The following is an 18,513-nucleotide window of genomic DNA, read 5'->3' as shown; positions in this document are numbered from 1 at the left end:
GACGCTTGGCAGCTCCTACCTTACTACCAGCAACGATTCGGAATATTCGATTATCGCTGCAAGACGAATGGGCAGAAATGCCTCAACAACTCATTGACACCCTCATTCTCAGCATGGGCAGACGCTGTGAAATCTGCCTAGCAGTCGGAGGAGATCATATCCTCTACTAAAGACCGGATGTTTTTTGCTGGACACCCATCACAGGGATGTTTCGGCCTTCAGTCGCATTGCGCTACATGCTACTTTTTCAATAAAGCTTCTTTTTATCCCTCTGATTTCTCTTTTAGTAAGTGTTGCTTACATTACACATGTCCTTACGTATTGGGGATCTTACGGTATTAAATGTGTTCATTTGGAAAGCTTTTGTACAAAGTTATATTGAAAAAACCGCCTCGTCCTTAATTTTTGCACACCAGTGTATATTGATTAATAAAATTAATAGAATAAAAATTGCTTGCTACAGAAATGAGTTTGTTTTCAAACATTTTTAATAACGGAAAATTGCTTTAGATTGTAAAACAAATTCTCCATCTCTATATTAAGATACGTTAGAAAAGTAGGGAATCGTCCTTCAGAGTGAAATACAGAGCAATTGTACCCGAAAATTTAAATTTTTTACATTAGAAAAGTATTGAATCGTCCTTTAAAGTTAAATATAGCGCAATTGGACCCGAATTTTCATACTGTTGGCAAGTTTTATACTGATTTGCTGGTTAAACTCATAATGTGCACTGATAACCTTGTTTTTATCACTTTTGAGACGTTCTGCTACCACCTTAAGCCTTTTTTAAACAACAGTCTTTACCCGTTTCATATATTTTTCTATTTTTAAAAATTGGGTTCAAGTAACCCCGCGCTGGGGCTACTTGGTTCAACTCAGCAAATCAATTAGAAATGGATGTAAAACAGGTGGTGGGATCAAGAAGGACCAATGATTTTAAAAGAACTCAAAACGTACATTCTAGTGAGCAAACTAAATATAAAATCAAGGTATACATAAAAAAAGATATTTTTAGGCAAACATAATTTCTCAAAAAGAAACAAACTACAGCTAAAACCATTTGAAATGCTCATTTTTTTAACATTAGAAAGAATAAATACTCCTCTCTTTAACAGATTGGGTGCATTTATTTTCTCTGATATTATTTAATGCCTGTTCTTCCTCGCTACTAAGTACTACAGGATGCCCAGGCTTGCTTTGTGAACGATCTTTTAATTTTCTCTTTAGAGTTGATGTACTTAAGTCAAAATGGGCTGATTCTGCTCTCTGAGATATTTCTCCGGAGTTAATTGAATCTAGACACAATTGTAATTTTTCCTCCAAATAATCCGCGTATTTCCTAATTCCAGGGGTTCTCTTTTACTTTCGGATCTATTTTATCCCCAGATCTGCAAATTAACCTCTTTATTTTATAATACTACAAACCTTACTTGACATAATTAAGTGATGAAATGTGGTCGAGTGCTACTTGAACCCGGGTTCAAGTAGCTCATTTTAACGCAACCAGTGCACGTTTGCTAACTTATATTAGTTACTGCGTTAGTTATATAGCCATAAACCTTAACACACTTTTATTTTATTAAGAAATAAAATGCAAATCTAAAACTATCTTTAACTTGATAATATCAGATGTTTTCATGAACTTGCATGTGGAAGTTTGTAGACCCTAGAAACAACTTGCAATCCTAACTTCAATCAGACAAAGGCGGGAATAGCAGAAACTTTGTTTTATGCCCCATATTTTGCTACCTGTTACGGAGAAGGTCAACTAAGGTTATACATTGAGTTTTATAGTTTAAACACGGAGAAAACTCCGTGGTTCAAGTAGCCCCTGGAGGCTCAAATAGCCCCTGCTTACGGTACTGCAGAAAGGCTACCCAAGCAATGAAAGTCTGTTGGGATCCATCCGAAAAATTTCTTATGTAATTATTACTCTCCAGATTTTTGTTACCTCTCCAGATTTATTTTGCATCTCCAGTTTTAATTACGCTTGCCGCCTCGGCACACGTAATATGAAAACGGTGATTTTCATATTTATTTAAACTTATAAAAAAATCATTGCAGAAGAATGAATGTGAATCAATAAGAATCGATTATTTTATATACAGGCGTCCCTCGTATAACACGGCACTTGTACAACACTGTTTCGATATTACACGGTACTAGTTTGCGATTATTGTAACACGGTTTCGATATTACATGGTACGAAACATGAATTTAATGCTTCATGGATATGGTATAACATGAAATTTTTGTTTAAAAACGATGAATTTTTCATTTTTTGTTTAATAGATTCTGTTAATGTTTGACAAAACTCTAATAAGTTTTTGCTTTGTTTTTACGAAACTTGGTTTTGATATAACACGGTAAACATCCCATGATTTACCTTAGTTCTAAGTCTCGTATAACACGGTTCGATATAACACAAAACACGGTTTCGATACAACACGATACATATTGACATGATTTTTACTATGTACATGATTAATTAGTGTAATAAAATAAGTTAAAAAGTCATTTTTAAAAAAGTCTCACATAACACGGTTTTGATGCTACACGGAACGAACTAACAGTGTTATACGAGGAACGCCTGTATATTTATATGAAAGAAAAAGTATTTTATCCAGATACTACGCGCAAAGTTGACCGAGAGAATTATTTTCGAAGTTGAACTTAAGCAAAAATAGAAATAAAATTTACAAAATATCTTCACACGATGGGAAAAAAATGGAGATCATTTTCAAAATCAGGAGCCATATAACATAATGTTCAGCATTTTGTATTTTTTCAGAACTTTGTATACAGTATTTGTTTTTTCAAAATTTTGAGCTGTGTCACCTCCGTGGTGTAACATAAGCAAATAATTAGCAAAGCGTAATTTCACATAAACAATTCTCGTAGCATAAACACGTCCCCCCTTTCTTAAGAACCCCCCCCCCCCCCTCTTTTAAAGTACAAACAACCAAATTAGAATAATTCATCTTAGACAGTGCTTGATTTTTATTAGTAGAATTGATAAGTTTCCTGTGTATGGTGTCAATGATGTCAATTGTAAACCCCCGATCTAATGCAACGCTTTTTAAATAATTCAGTTCTGCAGCGAGTAAATTGGAACTAGAACAAATCGTTAAAGCCCGGAAAACAAAAGTTCTGAATGCCGCTAATTTTTGTTGAGGGGGATGAACAGATAATTTATGTGGGGGAAGAGTGACTGCAAAGGGTTTACTGAAAACAATAGTGATAAAATTATTGTCAGAACAAGTGATGGAAACATCCAAGAAAGAGAGATGACTTTTAGATTCCATTTCAACGGTGAATTGAATATGTGGATCAATACAGTTTAAAACCAACGAAAGACTATCATAGTCACGGAAAGACGAGTCCAAAAGAACAAAAATATCATCAACATACCTGACGTAAAATGGAAACTGTAAAATTTTGAATAATTTAACCTCAAAATAGTGCATATAAAAGTCACTTAAGATAGGACTCAACGGGTTACCCATCGCGAGACCCTCGGTCATTCAGAAAAAATTGTTGTCGAAAATAAAAGTATTTTGTTCTAAGCAGGACCTGGTTAGCTTACACAATTCATCGATCTCAAAACAAGAAAAATGATGTTCAAACCAATTTCATTTTAACACAATCCAACGCCCCTTCAACCGGCACGTTAGTGAAAAGAGATTGAGAGAGGTTGTACTAGATTTTACACTTTGCCGAAAGTACATAAACCACTTATTCCTCTCCGTCCCCATTGTTTCTAATATTGGTACTGCTTCCTACAAACTGGCAAAATTTTTGGTTTCTGTTTTTTCACCTCTGCTACCCAGTAACTCTTTCACTGTTCGAAATTCTTGGAATTTTGTTAACAAACTTCGTAATTTTCAATTAAAAGATCATGTCATGGCCTCTTTCGACGTTTAATCTCTTTTCACTAACGTGCCGGTTGAAGGGGGCGTTGGATTGTGTTAAAATGAAATTGGTTGAACATCATTTTTCTTGTTTTGAGATCGATGAATTGTGTAAGCTAACCAGGTCCTACTTAGAACAAAATACTTTTATTTTCGACAACAATTTTTTCCGAATGACCGAGGGTCTCGCGATGGGTAACCCGTTGAGTCCTATCTTAAGTGACTTTTATATGCACTATTTTGAGGTTAAATTATTCAAAATTTTACAGTTTCCATTTTACGTCAAGTATGTTGATGATATTTTTGTTCTTTTGGACTCGTCTTTCCGTGACTATGATAATCTTTTATCGGTTTTAAAGTGTATTGGTCCACATATTCAATTCACCGTTGAAATGGAATCTAAAAGTCATCTCTCTTTCTTGGATGTTTCCATCACTCGTTCTGACAATAATTTTATCACTACTGTTTTCCGTAAACCCTTTGCACTCACTCTTCCCCCACATAAATTATCTGTTCATCCCCCTCAACAAAAATTAGCGGCATTCAGAACTTTTGTTTTCCGGGCTTTAACGATTTGTTCTAGTTCCAACTGACTCGCTGCAGAACTGAATTATTTAAAAAGCGTTGCATTAGATCGGTGGTTTACAATTGACATCATTGACACCATACACAGGAAACTTATCAATTCAACTAATAAAAATCAAGCACTGTCTAAGATGAATTATTCTAATTTGGTTGTTTTACCCTTTTTTCCAAGAATCAGTCTTCAAATTGCAATAATTTTAAAAAGGTTTAATTTTTCAGTTGCATTTTCTCCTATTAACAAACTTAAATTTTCGCAACTAAAACACCCGATTCCGGAACTTGACCGATGGGGCATTTTTAGTATTTTTTGACAGTGTCAAATGACATATATAGGACAGACCCGACGTTCTCTTAAATTCCGTATTAAGGAACATGAAAATTATGTCAAGAAGCAAGATTTAAAACGTTCCTCGATTGCACAACACTGTTGGTCTTTCAATCATATTTTCGATTTTTCTTCTGCCAAGGTTATTCATGGGTGTTCCTCGATTTATGATTTAGATTTTTGGGAATCCTATTAGATTTGGAAAAATTCTACTTCAATAGTTAATGATTTGCCGAGTACTCCCCCTTTCCCCAGTGTTTGGAAATCTTATCTTTAAAAAACTTTTTTTCTGTTTGTGACGTTTTTCCGCACTATAGGTGTCGTTAGTGTTCTGTGACGCATGTGTTTCCGGTTTCCTTGCCTATTAACTTTGCTGCCTTCCATTTTTTGTTCATTTATCGTTCGGTTCACATTGTGTGGACTTTTAATTCTTCTTTCTTGCATTGATGACGGGGCTTGCATATGACAGCCCCGAAACAGCTGTTTGCTGAGTTTTAAACTCTTTTATACTTCTTTATTTGTACTTTATACACGTTGTTGTCATTTTTATTCATTCCATAGTACTAAGTTTTCGACTGCTTTTTTACAATTTATATTGTACTGCACTGAGAAAAAGGAAAATTGAGATTGATTGTGAGTTTAAAATTTGAAAATAAGTGTATTTTTTTTTTTTTTTTTTTTGATGCATTTTTATCACAAGTGCGTCAATATGATGTTCCAAACTGCTCACCGTTCAAAAGAACGGTAGTTCATTTTTTAAGTGAACGAACGGATCCATTCGTTTTAAAGATTCGTTCTTTTTGACCCGTTCGTTGATGAACGACACATCCCTACTTTGTACACAATTTCGAGTAGAATTTGAAGGGTAAGGCTTTTTTTGGGGGGGGGGGATTTGTTTGACAAAAAAGGGTTAACTATTTAAGTACGGCTCAGTCGGGGATCCGCAACTAGCCAGTTCGGACCTTCTCTGTACTTTAAAAGGAGAGTTCTTAAGAAAAAGGTTTATCTCGGTTTCATGAACTGGGGAATAAAAAAAAATCATTTACTTAGTTTGATTTTTTCGGTTCTCAGGTCAGCCTGAATAATAATTTCGTGTATTCACTTCAAGAAATGATTTTGGAAAAAATCCGAGTCGAACTAGTTATCAAACGGAAAATTAAAAGCTCTATTCTAAGAAGATTAAATTCAATTAAATTATAAGAAACGAGGTTTTGGCTCAAGATACAGACCATTTCAGTATCTTCATAATAACACGTTTCGCAAGGTTAGATGAAAAAGGCCAGTAGTTATGTTTATCATTAAAAGTTCCCTTTTATTAATGAAAGTTTGTTTGACATAACAGCTTGAGCTTTATTTTACATAATTATGTCCATAATGATGTGTCTCATTTCCCCGCTGATGAAGGTTTAGACATAATTCAATGAGATTCCTTAATTTGACCTTGGATCTCATTAATATTGAACAGTCTTAATATTTCGGTATAACAAATTAACCTCAACGACTTCTTCAAAGAATATCGTCTTTCAATTAGACACCAAATTCTAACAATAATTGAACGTTCCTAGGCTATCGTACAAACAATTTTCGTATCGCCAGACCACTTTTTAATCATTAATTGCCAAAAAAGGTATAAAAAATGAAAGTGTCTCCCGCTATTAGGGAGCTCGGGAAAAAGTCTCGCTCATGTCATTTTGCAGAGAATCCAGCTTTCTCTTCACGCATAATGTTTTCCATTTGACCTCTGCCATTGGGCGGATAGTAATTAGTTATCGACGCTGAGCATTTTAAGGCGCTGAGAAACGCCGGATGATTTCAGAAGCCATTTATCAATGTCAAATCCAACTCGCTTGCTCCTCATGCGCTGGCTTCTAATGGAAATGCCTTTTGTTAGGTACACAGCTTTTGTTTCATACTTTTTGTTTTCAGCATTTTCAATCAATTTCTCGAAAAATACACTCATTTTTGTAACTACTTTTTTAACAAAGGGAAATGTAGTGTTTGCTGAGTCAACGGAATATCATCTGAGAAACACGACCATAAAAACTTTTAGCCCAATCGGTAGGGAATGGAATAATTGTAAAACGGCATGTCATATTTAATACAAACTAATGAAAACATTGAAATCGAAATTTGAAAATAATAAATCAGCGAAACATCACCGATTTGACACTCGGGTTTGAGTGCTCATATTTAGAACCTTTTCAGTGGTTAAGAAAATTAGCTCTCAAAAGCATTAACAACAATTACAGATTTCGAAATTCCTATTTTTCTGTCATTTTCTATTATCTGTTAAATGTAGAGAAAATTCTCAATCCACATAATAAATAAATATGTTTTGGTCCATAGAAGCTCTTTTATGCAAAGTAAAATCCGTTTTCGAATCCATAAAATAAGTTATAACTTTAGAATAGACAAAATAAAATTGGGAGTTTTTTCGAAGATTGCATAACTTATTTATTAAAAAAGGGGTGGAGGGGCGAGTACAAAAAGGTTGGAAACATCTGCCTTGATCAATGCAGCTTCGAGTTTTTTTTTTTTTTTTTTTTATATGTCTTCGACTGTCGATATGGTTTAACTAGTTGAGATTTACACAAGTCGACTGCTTCTGAATATTAACTTATTTGAATAAACTTATTTGAACGAAACTTCTTTGCGGAATAAAAAGTACATTCAATTTAAATGTGTCAACTTGGTTCAAAAGGATTTCTAAAGACTGTGGTGTTGATCATAAAGAATCCTGTTTAAAAAAATTCTTCTAATTTTCAAAAATCATGTGAGAGTGACATAAATATCACGGGACGCGGCAGCGTCCAGCCGCCTAGAAAACCAAACGTCAGCAGCCAACAAAAGCAAATCCACCGCCAAGAAAGACGAAAGAAAATAAAAGCGACCAAGAACAGTTGACACGACAGAAAAAGTCGAGGTTTTCTGGGTTTTTCACTACTCTGTATCTCAGCCGTTGATTTTTGGTATACTCAATCTCTAGTGGCCCCTGAAGATATAAAGCAAAATACAATAGGATACCCCAGGATTTTTAGGGGGAGGAAGAATTTAAGTTAGAAAATCGCTGTTCAAAAACGTTTTCGCTTACTTTGACAGGGCTACAGCCCAGACGAGAAAAGGAATCGAGCTGAAATTTCACACACACATTCCTTGTGCCCTACTGATGTGCATTTTGTTCCATTTGACCTCTTTCCCTCTCCCCCTTGTTTTTACCCCCAAGACGTACCTTCCCGGGGTTCTGCAGCAGCCCCCCGTGGGGCAAAGGTAATGATCTTCTGTATACATATTCTTGGGGGGGGGGGGGGGGGCATTGAGGACATATAAAAAAAAAATCAAACCCCATGGACATCATGGACCGGAGTAATTAAAGTTTGAAAATCACTAACTTCCCCTAAATTCTTGTGCACTTACTCTCAGCTTACAGGGTTTGTTCATCTCTGACTGCAATTGCAAGGCTAGAACAGATCTAAGATCTAACAATTATTCAAAAGTTGTCTTTGGAAATGAAATTCAATCAAGACTAATAAAACAGATTCAACAGTTGCAACTAGACGTTAAATCGCGGATATCACAAATTTGCCATTAGCGACTGCGCATGCGCGCGGACTAAACTCATTCGGCTTTCTGTTTTAGGATTCTATGTTGTTTGTTTTATATTTAAGCAGAGAAACATTAATAAATGAGATTAGAATACAGCCCCCCCCCCCCCCCCCAGTTTCACCGATACGAATTTTCTTTCCTTCCTGTTTTTCAGTTTTGACATATTTAAGGGGAAAGAAATTTTAAATGTCGGCGAAACTGGGGAAAAACCATGAAAAATTTTGCGTGACATATTATACGTAACTGTACGCGCATGAATATGATTTATCTAACTTTGTAATTGAAAGCGAAAAATACCACTTATTAATTGGTTTGCTTATTTTCTAAATTAATGCATTTTCCAAAAACATAGCACATTATGAATTGAAATATATGAAATATGTGTGTAGATATCCGTGTTTTGCAGTAATTTGTTAACAGACAAAGTTTTTGCAACTAATTTAAGCAAGATTTTGGAAATGTGCTAAGTCCAAGCTCATACGCAGTCGCTGAGGCAAATTTATGATATTTGCGATTTGACGTAGAGTACAGTTGCATACATCTTCTGACACATTCAAATTTAAAATATTTAAAGACTTGGTTTTTTTTTATTTTGCTTGGTCATAACATCCATGATATTGTCTTTTTAGTGAACTTTTAAACAAAACTAGGTATTTAACAAAGATTTCCATGAAAAGAAAGAAAAACCACCCAACAATTAAAATCATCCCATAAAACGTAAAATAATCCACGATTTAAAAAAAGAGTCATTAATTAATAACTGAAAAGCTAGATTAATATTGCCCGCAAGTTGTAAAACATTAGAAAAAAACTTCATAAAAATGTTGAATAATCTGTTAAATAAAGAAGCTGTATTAGAATTTATTGCGAAGTTGGAAAATACTTGAAAACAATATAATTATAAAACAATATAAACAATAAAATATAGTATTTTATTATCCAAGCAGTTTTTTTTTTTTTGCAACAGAGAGGATACAAGGATTGCAATAAAATTCAAACGGCCCAATTCTCACCAAACGAACATAGAATCTTACTGGTCAGAAAATAACATGACGTAAAATTAAGCTTGCCATTATTGTTCCACAAAACAACGTTGTTTCAACTGAATATTTATGACTTGGAATTCTCAATTCTAAAAATACAGACAAAGTAATAATATCAATGCAAAAAGATGTGATAAATTTCCCCGCCAAGAAAACCTTTAATTTTCCGCACAAAAAAGAAAGCCTTCATCCTAAACCCAAAAACCCTCAGCCTTAAAAAGTTATGATATCTAGTTTGCCCGCCAAGTATCTGCCAAACTATCATCCTCCCTGTTCTCCTCTTTCATCACATCTATACTTCCGAAATGCGACATGGGAGTTCTCTACAATTGGTTAGCGGAATTTGCGATAAATACTAATTTATGTAACAAAAACCGTTCTTCCTTAACAGCATAGCATTTTCTATTTGACATAAAAGTTGAACTTTTAAAAGAATAAAGTCAATCCCACGGAATCGCGGGATTGGCTCCTTACAATCCCGAAACCCCGCGGGACTGAGATTGGTGTGAGATTGGAATCCCTAGCTAGCATTGGAACATTTCCAACATAAAAGTATTTCTGCTTGATGCAAATTCTATCAGAACAAAGTTTCCCTCAAATGTCTCACGAACCAATTAAACCCCAAAGATTAGATTCAACCCTGCCCCAAACAACCCCTGGGGGGGGGGGGATCTTCAAACCCCACAGATTGATTTCCGCACTTTTTAACAGCCTAAAAAGCATCAGATCTCCCTTTTATGTTTTTCTTCCTCGTAAGTAGTGTCAAATAAGTCTACATGTTTTCCATATTTTTGACATTTTTTTCATGGCTCTAGTTTTTATGATTTCCTCTCCTAAAATTTCCTTTCCAGGAGTATCAATGATACTTTTACCCCTTTTGTGATCATTCTTCATTATATCATTTTCTCTCTTCGGTTTTTTGGATATCCTCTGAAACCCTAAGAAAACCCTCATAGTTACACTAGAGCCACATGGCTCTTTTGTATCAGTTTTACCTATATTTTACAGATCATTCTCATCTACTTGATCTGAATTTCCTCTTGGAATCAGAAGGTTAGTTACAAATAAATTTATTATGGAATCGTCACAAAATGTTCCTATTTTCGCATTACGTGGCTTAGTTCGCGTATTTGATGATGCCTGTTAAGTACATAAACTGCAAGTTGATATTTCTTCTCAAAAAAACTTTCTTTTCTCGAATAGAAATTCAAGATGAGGTCTCACTTTGCTCCAGCTATGACTGTCTCACTCCACCAAACTCCGCCTTTTTCTTCTAATTTAACATTTTAAGTAGTTCGTTTAAAGCCTACCCTAAATGTTTTAAATGATAATTAGCCACATAGGTAAATGAATGAACGTCATCAAATGACTCATTTTTTTCACAAAAGAAAATGGTATAGATCGATGCATGTTAGAGTCAAAAAAAGAAACCTTTGCTTGCCAGAAAATAACGATCATTTGACGGCAAACACAAGCAACAACTTCATATCCCAGACTCCACAAGGTCAATTGCTGCAGATTCAGGTACCTAGCATCATTTACAGGATATGATTAAAAATCCAAAAAAAAAGCTTTGTCTTACTGTAACACACGTCTTACTGTGCCCCACCCTCCCCTGCTATAAAATATCTATAATTCCTGGATTTCTTTTATATGTAAGGACTAGTGGTACCTACACGGCTTTTCCCGTAGTAAAAAATTAAAAGGTATTTTTTCGCCTGTATATGTATAAATAATGTATGGTGAATTTCTCGGCAATTGGCTTGCCCATGTTACGGTTCCACGTTATGATAACTTGCTAATTTACTCGTTCATCTTATGATAATTTTTTTCGGGAAAAGTTCTCTTAAAATTGGAATAAAAAATGAACAAAATCGAATTTTCGAAAAATCGCTTCGAAGTGCACACTAGGGTGGGCCGAAAAAAGGATATTTTCGAGGAGCAACTTCTAATAGCAGCAAAAAGTTGTGTATTGCCATCCTAAACATGGGAAAAATAATATATATTTCTATCTTTAGATCGCGCATTGGCGAAAAAGTTTGGAAAAAAGGTAAAAATCAAAATGTTTAAAATTTTTGTTCTAATCCCGTTCAAATGCTTCCTTTTAATATATCTTTGAAAATATGTACATTCCTTGACAGTTTTTAGTTCGCTCATAAGCCGCAAAGTTACGTGAAATCAACCAAAAAATCGACGTTTTTAGCTTATTTTGTATATTGCAGTATTTCTTCTATTAGATTCCAATTGTGTCATTTTTTACAGCATATGAGCACTATACAGCTCTTTGCTGGAACTTCAATTATATTTTGTTGCATCAACAACCCAGAAGCCAAGGGCGGATCTAGAAGATGTTCAAGGAGGGGGCGAATTTTTGCTCTTTACTCCTTGAAACATCAATTTCTAAAAATTTTCGAAGAAGTGTACTGAAACCCATCGCTAGTGTCTTACAGGTGTGTTTTTCCAGAAAAACATCCAGGCTAGCTCTTGAACCTATCTCTAATATCATCTAAAATCGTCTAAATTTGAGGTTTTGGTTCTTCAATTTCGAAAAAAATCTAGCAGGAAGTCCCTGTTCCTATCTCCAGAGTAATAAGAAATGGGCTACGATTGCGTTTTCAAAACTTCAATTCCGGAAAAAATGCGAAGATTATGTAAAATTGCCGATTTTGGAACTTTCATATCTAAAATATGCCTGGAGAAAGTTCCTGCATACCACTCAAGGAGGGGGTTTTTACCGCCCCCATCGCCCCTCCCTTGTATTCGTCCTTGACCAGAACGCCCCTAAGTAGGTGGTTGCACTTTGTACTCTACCCTGCAATTCCCAAGGAGAATGAACTTACTGACAAGACTTATACATTTGTAAAGTAACTTTCATAATAACTATATGGATTTAAACAAGATTCTACGTTTCGATCAAGGTGTGAAGTTAGACTTACGACTCCGTTTTGGCACTGATGTTTAAAAAATAAAAAGATTTTCATATAAATCCATCTCTTCTCCATCTAATGCCTCAAATGAATTTCTGCAGATTCACTGAACAATTCCACAATCCATTCCACTGCCCGTGTGTGATATGGGAATTTTAAGAATACCTACTTAAGCAAATGTATAGTTTCTAGAAATGATAAAATATCCTTGTTTAAAGTAAAATGCGGGAAATTCATAAATAACAAACTTTCCAACTGGGTTAAATTAATATTATTAGTGTACGGGAAAAACTGGGACCTGATGATAAAAAACGTAAAATGTGTTGGAAAACGTAGATTTGAGAGACGTAAATTCGGGGTTTCTTAGTAAATACGATCAGCAAGCATGAAGATAAATATTACCATGCAACAATTTTAACAATTTTCCAAAGCATTTTTTGAGAATATTGAAAATTATTGAATTTTTACCGCTTTTTTGTCGTTTTGAACCATTGTGCAGTCTTCTGGCCACGGTAAAACGCGATATCGGTCGTCCAGTCGCCTGTGTCGTGTGTCTAGCAATTTCTCCCGCTGTTTGCCGCCTGTTTCTTCTAGCCTGTAAGACAATATACCGGTTAGCTGCGGGTGTGGTTTCTCGTGGACTACCACTACTGAATCCCCGGATAGCTGTTCCTGTAGTTTGAAATTATCTCCAAAGTCGTGAAACGATGCTGTGAGTACAATTCCGAACTCTGCAGCCACACTTGTCACACTGCGGCCTTCCTCCAACTTCCCAATGATTCGACCTCGGGTCCAGATGTCGTCTAACAGATTGATTATTCGCCTTTTCTCGCTGAGGCAGCAACTCGGTGTGATTTTAAGTGCTATACGGCGTGCAATCTCTTTGCCAGAAATACTGATCTTACACCGACAACATGCTTTATACTACTCAGACACTCCCCCATTACGTCTGCCTGCATATCTGCGCATGTGCTACCGTACATCACCTTACTTAATCTCCTGATTGGTCTTTCTATCCGCTCTGCCTCTTCGTTCAGCTGATATGCTAATTTTTCGACTTCGTCCTTAATTTTTGCACACCAGTGTATATTAGCGGATATACTCGTGAATATACGTTGATACATGTACTGGTGTACAAACGTAAATGCACGTATATACGTCTAAAAGGTAAATACTCGTGTTTACACGTAAACACACGTATATACTCGTGCTTCCATGCATATATACACTCAGGAACATTGAAAATAGCGCCTTAAGAAAGAAGAAAGATACAATCGCAAAATTTTGCATATAGGAAGAGTGACATCTGATATGCAAATGATCTTAGTTTGGCGCCAATGCGCATGACCGTTTACCCTACAATATCGAAGGTATTATGTAAACCAATGCATAATTTAAGATTTGTAAATGTTACGATTACATCCGGACTGTCGGAGAACATGATGCCAGGTAGATGAGTTAGAAAACGTTTCTCACACAATTAAGCGAGTTTGAGAGATGTTTGATCATCGGCATGAAAACTGCAGGCTGGTCGACGAGCTGTGTTGCTGCAAATGTGAATCGTTCGGAGTGTTCCGTTAGAAACTGTTGGAAGCAGTGGACACGAGATGGTACCCACGTGCAAAAAAACGGATCTGGAGTGACCGGGAAGACCACGAAGAGCAAGGATAGAAGGATCGTGCGGCAAGCGCTCGTGGATCCCACAGTGACGCGTTTCACCATACCATCAGACGTAGGGGTAGCAGTTGTTCCTCGAACGAACTCTAAACGTCTTGTGGAAGTAAATCTGCATTCCAAGCGCCATTTTCGTGTACTCCCTTTAAGGGAACCGGGACGTTTTATATGTTCAAAAAATCGATTTTTCAATTTTAGCTGCACAAAATAAAGGACATTTCCCTAATTCCTAAAATGTATACATTGTGTGGGTATCAAATTCCGAAAGCTAATTAATTTACTATTTAAAATGTAAACAAGAAAGCCACGCCCCCCTTTTAAAGGGACGGTATCTGGATTAAATGTTGACAAACCACTGTTTTCTTTCATCAAATATTTCATGATTCAGTTACTTTTACTTTTTTTTTTTTCTATTTACATAACGTAAACTTAGAAAATGCATCGGCGTAAGCAGTTTGGGAAGCGAATCGCATGCTTACCAGCATTGTCAAGATCAACACGTTTTCCCGTTTTTCAGGAAACACGTTTTTTTGAACTTAAGGTACGCTTAGATAAAATTCATATCATTGTGTAATTATGAAATTTTTTATTATAACATATACAAGCATTTTGCATGTGTTAAACTTATTTTTACTATTTTTAAGGTACTATTGTATTTTTATGAGGCTAATTTTAGTGAAAAAAATCGTACTTTTTCGGGATTTTATGAAATACTATATTTTAACATTTTTTGTTGTTTTTTAATTTGAAGGTAACTGAAAAATAATAGGCTCACTGTAATTTGTGACCTTTTGCCTGTATAGTATTGGAGTTTAGAGTGATTTAATTCAGAAATGTATTTGCTAAGCGTACCTATTTGCAGTCATAAATTTTCAACTTATCGTGCAACTATATATTTTCTATTTACTATTCAAAATTATATTCTTCAAGGAAAAAAAAATATTTTTACTGGTTTATGATTAAAAGATTACTTTCTTTCTATACACACTAGTTTTTCATTCACACTTGATTTTAAAACGAATAAACACCTCGTGTTTGCAACGAAAAATTGACTCTTTTCGTTGCCGAGAACGTCCCGGTTCCCTTAACATCAAAATATGGCAACACCGTCTGCAATAGTGCGAAGCCAGAGCGATGTGGGATGTCACTGATTGGCAAAAGGTGGTGCCCAGTGATGAATCTCAATTCGTTTTGGGGTCAGATGGTATCCGCGGACGGATGTGGAGGCACAATGGAGAAAGGTACCACTCCACCCGTTCTATTGCGCGACACACTACCCGCACAGCGTGCATAGTGGTCTGGGAGGCTATAGCCTATGATAGCCGGTGGAATCTTAACGGGCCAGCGTTATGCTAATAACATTCTGCAACCACATCTATGATCGTTCCTGAATGGCCTCCCAGGAGCAACTTTTCAGCAAGATAATGCTTGTCTGCATACATCTAGAGTTGCTCAAGACTTCTCACGTTCTTTTGAGACTCTTACATGGCCAGCCCACTCCCCCGACTTGTCACCTCTGAGCATGTATGAGATCAACTAAAACGCCAGATGTCGCCGTGCAACTCTGTGCAAGATTTAGAAGTGGCTGTTCAAAATTTGGGGATCCATCTCTCTCAGAACAACATCAGACGTTTAATTAGCTCAATGCCGGACCGTATTGCAGCGTGTATTGCAGCAAAATGGGATGCAACTTGCTATTGAAGTAGCCCCGTATTTATCTCATTTCTTAGCCTGTATTTGTTTAATTGTCTAGATTTTAGAATTAAGTGTATCTCTCATCTGTATTATTCTGTACATTAAATTTCACTTCAATCTAATGCTTCCTTATTGGGGCGCTGTTTTCAATGTTCCTTAGTGTATATACGTGAGTAGACACGTACCAAACACTCACTGGATATATCCACGAATTAACTCGTGTATACCCGTAGAAGTATGTATGTACACTTATATATGCGTATATACAGCGACTATACACGTTTATACTCAGGTATGCACGTATATACTCGAGATACAATTGAAAACACGCATATGATGTTTGTTTATACGCGCATATACTCGCATATACACGTGACACGTACACTGGTGTGCAAAAATTAAGGACGAAGTCGAAAAATTAGCATATCAGTTGAACGAAGAAGCAGAGCGGACAGAAAGACCAATCAGGAGATTAAGTAAGGTGATGTACGGTAGCACATGCGCAGATATGCAGGCAGACGTAATGGGGGAGTGTCTGAGTAGTATAAAGCATGTTGTCGGTGTAAGATCAGTATTTCTGGCAAAGAGATTGCACGCCGTATAGCACTTAAAATCACACCGAGTTGCTGCCTCAGCGAGAAAAGGCGAATAATCAATCTGTTAGACGACATCTGGACCCGAGGTCGAATCATTGGGAAGTTGGAGGAAGGCCGCAGTGTGACAAGTGTGGCTGCAGAGTTCGGAATTGTACTCACAGCATCGTTTCACGACTTTGGAGACAATTTCAAACTACAGGAACAGCTATCCGGGGGGTTCATTAGTGATCGTCCACGAGGAACCACACCCGCAGATGACCGGTATATTGTCTTACATGCCAGAAGAAACAGGCGGGAGAAATCGTTAGACACACGATACAGGCGACTGGACGACCGATATCGCGTTTTACCGTGGCCAGAAGACTGCACGGTTGTGGTCTGTTTGCACGACGCCCTATACGGTGTGTACCTCAAACGCCTGCCCATCGGAGAAGGCGTTCTCTGTGGTGCCGGGAACACCGGAATTGGAGAGACAATGAATGGGGACGAGTACTCTTTACAGATGAGAACAGATTCAGTCTGAGTAGCGATTCTCATCGCATACTCATCTGGAGAGAGCGGGATCATCCCCCCTTGAACATCATTGAAAGAGACAGGTATGGAGGTCGCGTTGTTCTCGTTTGGGGAGGCATCATGCTTGGTAGTCGTACAGATCTTCACATCTTCGACGCAGGTTCAGTAAACGGGACCCGTTATTGTAACGAGATTCTTCTTCCATATGTGCGTCTTTTTAGAGGCGCTATGGGTCCGCAGTTCCTTTTCATGGACGACAATGCACCATGTCATTGCACAGTAGTTGCCGAACAGCTCTTAGAGAGTGAGGATATTGAACGTATGGATTGGCCGGCACGATCTCCGGATCTCAATTTCATTGAGCATGTATGGGATTTTCTAGGCCTACCTTACCACCAGTAACGATTCGGGAGCTTCGATTGGCGCTGCAAGACGAATGGGCAGCAATGCCTCAACAACTGATTGACACCCTCATTCTCAGCATGGGCAGACGCTGTGAAACCTGCCTAGCAGTCGTGGGAGATCATATTCCCTACTAAAGACCGGATGTTTCTTGCTGGACACCCATCACAGGGATGTTTCGGCCTTCAGTCGCATTGCGCTCCATGCTACTTTTTCAATAAAGCTTCTTTTTATCCCTCTGATTTCTATTTTAGTAAGTGTTGTTTACATTACACATGTCCTTACGTATTGGGGATCTTACGGTATTAAATGTGTTGATTTGGAAAGCTTTCGTACAAAGTTAGATTGAAAAAACCGTCTCGTCCTTAATTTTTGCACACCAGTGTATATACTCGTGTAGACACCTATACACTCCTATAGGTAATCAAGTATACATGCTTATATACTCGTGTATACACGTATATACTTGAGTAGGCACGTGCATGCGTGTATCTGATGTATAAATGTATCTATTCACATATGAACATGTTTACTCATGTCTACACGACACGTATAGTATACTCGTGTATACCCGCATATACTCGTACATATTGTTAAAAATTCTGTAAATAGTAATTATTTTTTATGATTAATTGGGCGTTTATTCCATTATCTTTCATCTAAAATTGTTGTAGTAACGTAACCTGTAAATAGTTTCTTGTAATGTACATACAACCCCTTAACATTCGACTGAAGTATACGGTTCCCCCTATTTTTCATTGATAAGATTCGTGAATGAATAAAAGAAAAAAAAAATCGAGAAGCATTTTGAATTTTGTGGAAACTTCTCTTTCGAGATTTATAAATAGCCACGGCCAACGGCAGGAGGCAGTCTCGACTGAGCGCGGTTGCGCTTAGAGTGTGTATTAGCTCTGTTTATTGTGAGACATTTTGCGTTGTGTTTTTGCGTATTTGGGTGTAAACACGTGTAACCTTTGAGTTTACGGTGTTAATTGATGTTTGCTTAATTGCTGACGATTGATTTAGCAGTTGTAACTACACTTCCTGTACATAGCTGTAAATAAATCTCCTGTGTTTTCTCAAGAACTGTGTCGTCATTGAAAGAAAGTTTGAAGTTGTATCACGAACCCTTAACGATTGGCGCCCAACGTGGGGCTTCTTCAGGACTTTGTTGGAGTAAGTGTGACCTTGGAAATTTTTTCATAAAGACTGTTTGAATTTGGACTTTATTTTTATGG

The sequence above is a fragment of the Uloborus diversus genome, chromosome 3, assembly GCF_026930045.1.
Source record: "Uloborus diversus isolate 005 chromosome 3, Udiv.v.3.1, whole genome shotgun sequence".
Taxonomy (NCBI): Eukaryota; Metazoa; Arthropoda; class Arachnida; order Araneae; family Uloboridae; genus Uloborus; species Uloborus diversus.
This window is presented reverse-complemented; position numbering follows the sequence as displayed.